Genomic DNA, 7,636 nt, shown 5'->3' with positions numbered 1-7,636 from the left:
ATATATTATATAGATCACACAGAGTGATATATGTAAAGTGTTTATTTCTTTTATTGTCAATGATTATGGCTTTATGCTCCACTTGGTAGGATTGAGATTTTGTGCTCGTGGGCTCCCCCTACAGTTGTAGAGTGTAATAAATGTTTCAGGTGGATTAGTTTCTCTTTCTCGTTTTCTTTCTTTCACAGACATATTCGATCTCTTTCCAGCTTCTGCCAGAGTGTCTGTATGTTAGTTTGTAAAGAATGAACCAGTAGTCCTTGTAGAACTGTTAGAACTAAAGGTCGGAAAGCAGGTCGCAGTTCTCGCGAGCGTTGGTCGCGGCCGCCTCGGAAAACTTACAGAGTCTGGTTTGTACGTTTCATTTGGAACTCAAGGACACATAGGTATGTGTTATCATTGGCTGTAGGTAGTTCAGAAGTCTTTAATCACAGTGGCAAACCTGCTAGATATTTGCCATAATGACTATAGTCATAATGACTATAATATTACATGGGGATCACAGACAATGTGCTGTCATGGTTCAGATCGTACCTCACTGGGCGCTCGTTCAAGGTGTCGTGGCAAGGACAGCTGTCCTCAGCCCGCTCCTTATCCACTGGGGTTCCCCAAGGTTCGGTACTGGGACCCCTTCTCTTCTCCATATACACCACCTCTCTTGGTCAGGTTGTCCGCTCACACGGATTTTCCTACCATTGCTTTGCTGATGACACCCAGCTATACCTGTCGTTCTCACCTGAAGATCACTCAATCTCTGCACGGATATCGCAGTGTCTCTCTGACATATCCTCATGGATGAAGGAGCATCACCTTCAATTAAATCTCTCAAAGACTGAACTTCTGGTTATACCAGCAAAACCATCTTTTCAACACAACTTCTCTATAAGTATCGACTCTCTCTCTCTCTCTCTCTCTCTCACCGACAAAGGTTGCTAGGAACCTGGGTGTTCTGGTTGATGACCAACTCTCCTTCACGCACCATGTGGCCTCAGTTGCTCGGTCCTGCCACTTTGCGCTCTATAAAATCCGAAAAATTAGACCGTTCTTGACGCGACAGGCCACCCAACTCCTGGTGCAAGTGTGACAGGCAGAGCTGTTACTGGGCTCTGGGTTAACCATTTTGGGCTTGGATGGCCACCGTAGTGGAGGAGCAGCGGCTCCCCCTCCCCTCTGTGTTGTGCTAGAAATGCTAGTTAGCTCAGTATAAAAGCATGGATAGCATGCTGCTGTGTTGAGCTTGTGGTTTCCTTTGTTGCTGGGTCGTGTTACTGCAGGACTTGCTGCTGGGTGGTTTCCTAAGGGGTGGTCTGCCGGAAAACGGGTGTGAATGCGGTTAGCGGTTAGCCGTTAGCATCAGCTAACTCTGGGCATCGTCGCATAAAACTGCAGCTTGGTGTGGATGTGGAGCTGTATTGGATGCAAGGTGTATGCTCTGGCGTGCCGGAAAACGGGTGTGAACGCGGTTAGCGGTTAGCCGTTAGCATCAGCTAACTCTGGGCATCGTCGCATAAAACTGCAGCTTGGTGTGGATGTGGAGCTGTATTGGATGCAAGGTGTATGCTCTGGCGTGCCGGAAAACAGGTGTGTTTTGACCGTAACAATGTAAGGTAGGAGTTTTTTTTTAGTATTTTCCGGTTGGAGGGAATTTTAGGCTTTGTTTAAATATATTTGGGATTTCATTTGTAGATTGGAGCAGGAACCCTGGGTGTATTCTAGCCCAAGCAAGTGATAATTCAAGCCTACAGGTATTGTTTGCTTGATAGTTATAGAGCTAACTCTCCCAAGCTATCTGTCTAGTGCAATTATTTTAATTAATGTGTTTTTATCAGGTGTTCAGCTGAAGTGTCGCCATCGGAGAAGGCTGAGGTGGCACCAAGCCGAGCAGTCCCTAGTCTTCTGCTGTTTTGCCTATGCTGTTTTGTTGGGGTTGAATTAATTTAAGATTTATTCATTTATTTTGTTCTTTTTATTTCTGGGTGTTTATTATTTGTATTAAAAAGACTGTTTTGTTTTCTTTTCTTTTTTTCCTTTTTTTTTGTTTCTGTTGGAAATTGATTTTGTTATTTGTATTTTTGTTAACTTGACCCCACCTTGTGTCAATGGTGGCAGACCTCTTTGGGCCCTCCTATAGGAAGCTGGCTGTTTATTTGTTAGTGATACTGGCCGTAAACTAAATGGAAAATTAATAAGTATAACATTTATTGTTACTAATCTGTTTCTCTTTCTTGTAGAACAACTTGGTGCACGTGGTGTCCCCCTTGGGCCGACTGGTTACCTCCTCCTTGGGAAATCTTTCCTTTTGCACTTGGTTTGCTGTGTTGGACTCACCCTTGGTTTGAGGTGTTGCGACGTGTGTGGGTGTGTGTGAGTACTCTGTGTGTGCTTGCAGAGGTTGTATTTCTCCTTGGGAGAGAGGGCCCGGGCACAAGAATTGTCCAGCACCAGTTAGCTACAGAAAGATGATAATGCTATGTTAAGACTCTAAACAGCCAGTATCTCTAATATCCTTTTTTTTAAGCGCATTTTGTCCCAAGGCTCAGTGTATACTTTTAAAGTTGTTTTTTAAAAAAAAACTTTAATTGCTTAATAAAGTGTTCTTCTGTATTTCATGTATCTACTATTTCAAACTTGAATAAGTAAAGATTTTATGCTGAACCTCATCTCACGTCTCCTGAGTATCTCTGAATGCACCTGTGTGCTTTGGGTATTATTTATATTTATTTCCTGGGGTGAAACTCCCCAGGTGGCGTAGTCTACCTTCATTGAATCATAAGGGTCACACAAGCGGTCGTCATCTCATGCCTCGACTACTGCAATGCCCTGCTAACTGGCCTCCCGGCCTGTGTAGTAAAACCACTCCAGATGATCCAGAACGCAGCAGCACGTCTGGTCTTCAACCAGCCAAAACGGGCACATGTCACCCCGCTGCTCATTGAGCTCCATTGGCTACCAGTTGATGCTCGCATCAAATTCAAAGCTCTTACTATCGCCTACAAGGTGATGACAGAACAGGCTCCTTCCTACCTGCACTCGCTCCTGAAGGCTTACGCTACCTCCCGGCCGCTGCGCTCCTCCAATGAACGTCGCCTTGCTTTGCCAAACATTCACACAAAGCAATCCAGACTGTTCTCATACAGAGTTCCCCAATGGTGGAACAAACTACCTTCCACTACCAGATCAGGAGAATCTCTCGCGATCTTTAAGAAACTCCTGAAGACAGAGCTCTTCAAAGAGCACTTACTCTCTTAACACCTCTAACACACTAACTATTTCTAACCTCATTTCCTTCTTCCCCTCCTTCACTCCTCTATCCTATTATTCCCCTTTGACCTCCTTTTATCCCTATCCAAAGATGTTTTACCTTTAAACTTATTTTACATTGTACTTGACTATTGTAAGTCGCTTTGGACAAAAGCGTCTGCCAAATGTAATGTAATGTAATGTAATTATATTAAAATGTTAATGTTGATAAATGTGGATGCACAGTGACACCATCTGCAGCAAGATGATGCTGCAGCTCTTTGGAGGTGGTCTGTGGATTGTCCTTGACTGTTCTCACCATTCTTCTTCTCTGCCTTTCTGATATTTTTCTTGGCCTGCCACTTCTGGGCTTAACAAGAACTGTCCCTGTGGTCTTCCATTACCTTACTATGTTCCTCACAGTGGAAACTGACAGGAACAACTTGCAATTGACCACCTTAAATACCTTTTCTCATGATTGGATACACCTGGCTATGAAGTTTAAAGCTCAATGAGGTTACCAAACCAATTTTGTGCTTCAGTAAGTCAGTAAAAAGTAGTTAGGAGTATTCAAATAAATAAAATGATAAGGGTGCCCATACTTTTGCACCGGACAAATTCTGGTTTAATGCATGTTGCACATTTTCTGTTAGTACAATAAACCTCATTTCAATCCTGAAATATTACTGTGTCCATCAGTTCTTAGATATATCAAACTGAAATGGCTGTTGCAAACACCCAAATATTTAGAAATAAAAATGATTAAGATTAATAGGGGTGCCCAAACTTTTGTACATGACTGTAAACCAATAGGGTGTTGGAATGGTATATGTTTATACTTCTCTACATCCAACCACAATCAGATTCACTCTATCTGGATCTGGATGGAGAGATTTATGCTGAAATGAAATAGAAGAAACAAGGCTATTTTTAAAATGTAAGGAGTAGAAAGTTTAAACCTAACTAGGCATGAACACGTAAAAAGAGGTAAAGTGGTAGAGGCAATGGATGAAATGCGATTGGGCCTCACTTAATTACAAAGAAAACTTACATTTAGGTTCCCAAGAGCTTTAATTTTCCCCCAGACTGCTCATTTACACTCATTGTTTGAACGCTCCGGAGCCAAAAGTATATAACCAGCTCGGCTCTGTTTTCTTAACGATCGCACCAACATTTCTGCAGTGGAGGAAAAAAAAACTTGAGTGCTCCAATTAGCGGGTGTTTTGTTGAAGGCCGTGTTGTGAAGGGGGGTGGAGGGGTGATGGTGGGGAGATGGTGGGGGTGGCGGTCCCCGGGAGAAGCAGTCGTCATGGGCACTCGCGTGTCGCTGCGAGCCGCCTCTCTTTTTTCCTCTGTGATCTGTTCTCTCTTTCTGCCACCATGACGATTAGCCTCGAGTTGCAGAAGTGGAAAGAAAATTTCTGTTTCTTTTTATTGTTTGTTTTTCTAACACTCCTCACACCCTCACTCCACTCCATAACCCCCCCCAAACCCCACCCACCCCCATCTCGATTGATGCTTTTGGTCTTGGGTTACATAATGAGACGCTGATCCATCCCAATTAGGAGGTGTTGCTTCCTCGCCGGGGTGCCGGGGGTTCTCTTTCAGACGTGCCAACATTAAATCAGTTTCGGGTTCGGGGATCACTCTCGCTTTTATTTGTTCTTGATGAAGCTGAATAAAAGAATAACGCTTGTTATGAGCTTTACTCACAGCACTTGTGTGAGTTTATAAACTAAAAACAGGCATAATTCATCATTTTTACACCAACATCTTTTTTTTTATTTTACTTGTTAAACACACACTGTACCTCCAGAGTAGAGCTTAGATCGGGCCTAAAAAAATCCGACCCGACCCAGTCCGAGCCCGTGCATGTTCTGCCCGAGCCCGACCCAACCCGAACCATAAACTGTCAGTATGAGCCCGAGCCCAAACCGACCCACCCCATAAACTGGCTGTTTCGGGTTGTTTGAATGAGCGAAATATGATCAGAATTATGTTAATTAACACTGTAACATAGAAGCATAGAACTATTATTTAATCAAAATGATTTTAAGAGAGAGAGAGAGAGAGATGAGCTACTCACAGGTAAAGGTTCTCACATACTGTATCTCCTGTTTCTCTTTTATCTCCTCGTGCTCATATTGTAGTCCCATACATAATTCTGCAGCTCCCTCAGTGTTTTCTGTCGTATTTTGCGGCTAGCGTGAGTGCTTACAACTAACACCGCGGACCGCGAGGTGCCGCCGCTCTGCCGTTGTTGTGCCGAATCCAACTCCCTGCTGAATCCGACTCCCGCTTCGCGGACAGAATCGGCACAACACCCCCCGCTGTACAACTGCGGGAGTGAAAACAGCGCTTATAAATAAATTCGTTTTTTCACTTTCAGTTTTCGTTATTTGGTTCGTTTTCGTTACCAATAATAATTGGTTACTTAGCAACATTGTGATTATTACACCAGAGCTTTATTTAAAAATATAGATGCCTACATCTCAGACTATTTTCTGGAGCCCGACCCGACCCGGCCCGAGGAATGTGGTGGGAAATCTCGGCCCGAACCGACCCAATTTTGGGTCAGAACTCGGGTCAGGTCGGTTTCAGGCAGAAAATCTAAGCTTTACTCCAGAGATCCCACCTGTCACGGAAGTTCCGGCAGTCTCCCACATTTTACTATCGGCTCCCTAATAACCGGAGATTATATACAGTATCATATAATTTTTTTTAGACAGTTTGCCAAATAAAGCATCCTGATTGGCCTCTCTACTTTCTTTAGTTGACCAATGAGGTTTCTGTGTGGGTGGGAGAGTGCAGGAGGGAAAGGGTCAGACACATGGTGTGTCCATTCAACAGAAGTGTTACCCACCATTTGTGTGTAGTTTGACTCCCACAGTGTTCCCAGATCCAGAATCCAGTGATTAATAAATATTATTTATTTAGTATACTATTTAAAACTTGGAAATAAATAATCTAAAAAAAAAAACATAGTTGACATCCTTCTCTCCACCCTGAATTAGGGGTTGGACAAAATATTGATATTGCGATACATCGCATTGTTTCAGTCATATCGTAACATATTGATTTGTGGCGTCTAATATCAGTATTTTATTGTAACAGAGGTGCTCTATACTCCTTAAGACTCACCCCCCATCTGATTTACAAAAGTTACTCCTTTATTACTCCACGTGGTGGCTCTATAATCAAATGATTATGCTAAACCTGCGATGAAGAATATTGGTCGTAAAAATCTGTGAAACTGACACCAATATTTTGTTTTTTATTTGTTTATTTATTTATTTCTATCATTTTTATCCCATTTTCTCCCCAATTTACGTGGCAAATTATCTAAACCACTCATTAGGACTCCCCCTATCACTAGTGATGCCCCAACATCAGAAGGGTGAAGACTAGCACACGCCTCCTCCGACACATGTGAAGTCAGACTCCGCCTCTTTTCAAATTGCTGTTGATGTAGCATTGCCATAGAGTAGCATCACAGCGCTAACGCTCGGAGGAAAGTGCAGCGACTCAGTTCTAATACATCAGCTCACAGACGCCTTGTCCTGATTTAAATCAATCTAGGAATGATGAGGGGAAAGAGCGCCATCTGCTGTACCCCACCCAGAGAGAGCAAGGCCAGTCGTGCTCTCTCAGGGCTCTGGCAGCTGATGGCAAGCTGCATAAACGGGATTTGAACCGATTATAATCTCCTGATTACAGTAGCAGCTTTTTAGACTGCTGGATCACTTGGATCACCCTTGAATTTAGCAGTATTTTATCTTTTTAGGAACACAGATGCTGTGAAGTATATAGTAGAGAATTGTCTTGTGATATATTGAATATCACAGAATTGCAGTATTGTGACATTACTGTTATTGCAACCCTACCCTGAACACTGTGCCTGTTCTGATCAGTCTCCTGCTTCATGGCTAAGCCACACCACCGGCCATGTTTGAGTTAAGCCTACATTTAAAAAAAAAAAACCCGTTTACAGTTTAAGGCTCCAGGCCTTCAGCGACAGTGAGCATGCTCCTCTCCTGCTTCAGCCTTGGTGGTCCAAAGCTCACCTGGTAATCTGGAGGCAGCAGCGCTCCTGGCAGCCCTCCTGTCTGAATTTTAATCCTATTAAAGCTGGAGGGGCCATTACGGAGATTTAATACTGACCTGCCCTGTACAGCAAACAGAGAAGAAAGGATCGAAATCCCCAGCCACATGTAGAAGCATTCAGAGAACCATGAAGAACACACCGCAACTCTAAACAGCGTAGATCTGCCCAGAAGCACAGCAGAACTCTTACTCAGTTAGTCTAAGCATTATTCAGCCACAAGACCCACTTTAATCCAGGTCTCAGGACCCGCACTGGTGTCTCCATTTACACAGTTAAACACCAACACACCAT

The 7,636-nt window shown here is 43.4% G+C and overlaps 1 long non-coding RNA gene across 1 annotated transcript; it reads left to right on the top strand.

Moving 5' to 3' along the window:
• Positions 1-1,082: 1,082 nt before the first annotated feature.
• Positions 1,083-2,660, top strand: LOC125781259 (uncharacterized). The gene is made up of 2 exons (XR_007424478.1): positions 1,083-1,581; positions 1,687-2,660. It is a non-coding gene; the product is annotated as an uncharacterized LOC125781259 (long non-coding RNA).
• The last annotated feature ends 4,976 nt before the right edge of the window (positions 2,661-7,636 follow it).

The sequence above is a fragment of the Astyanax mexicanus genome, chromosome 15 (assembly GCF_023375975.1).
Source record: "Astyanax mexicanus isolate ESR-SI-001 chromosome 15, AstMex3_surface, whole genome shotgun sequence".
Lineage (NCBI taxonomy): Eukaryota > Metazoa > Chordata > Actinopteri > Characiformes > Acestrorhamphidae > Astyanax > Astyanax mexicanus.
This window is presented reverse-complemented; position numbering and strand designations above follow the sequence as displayed.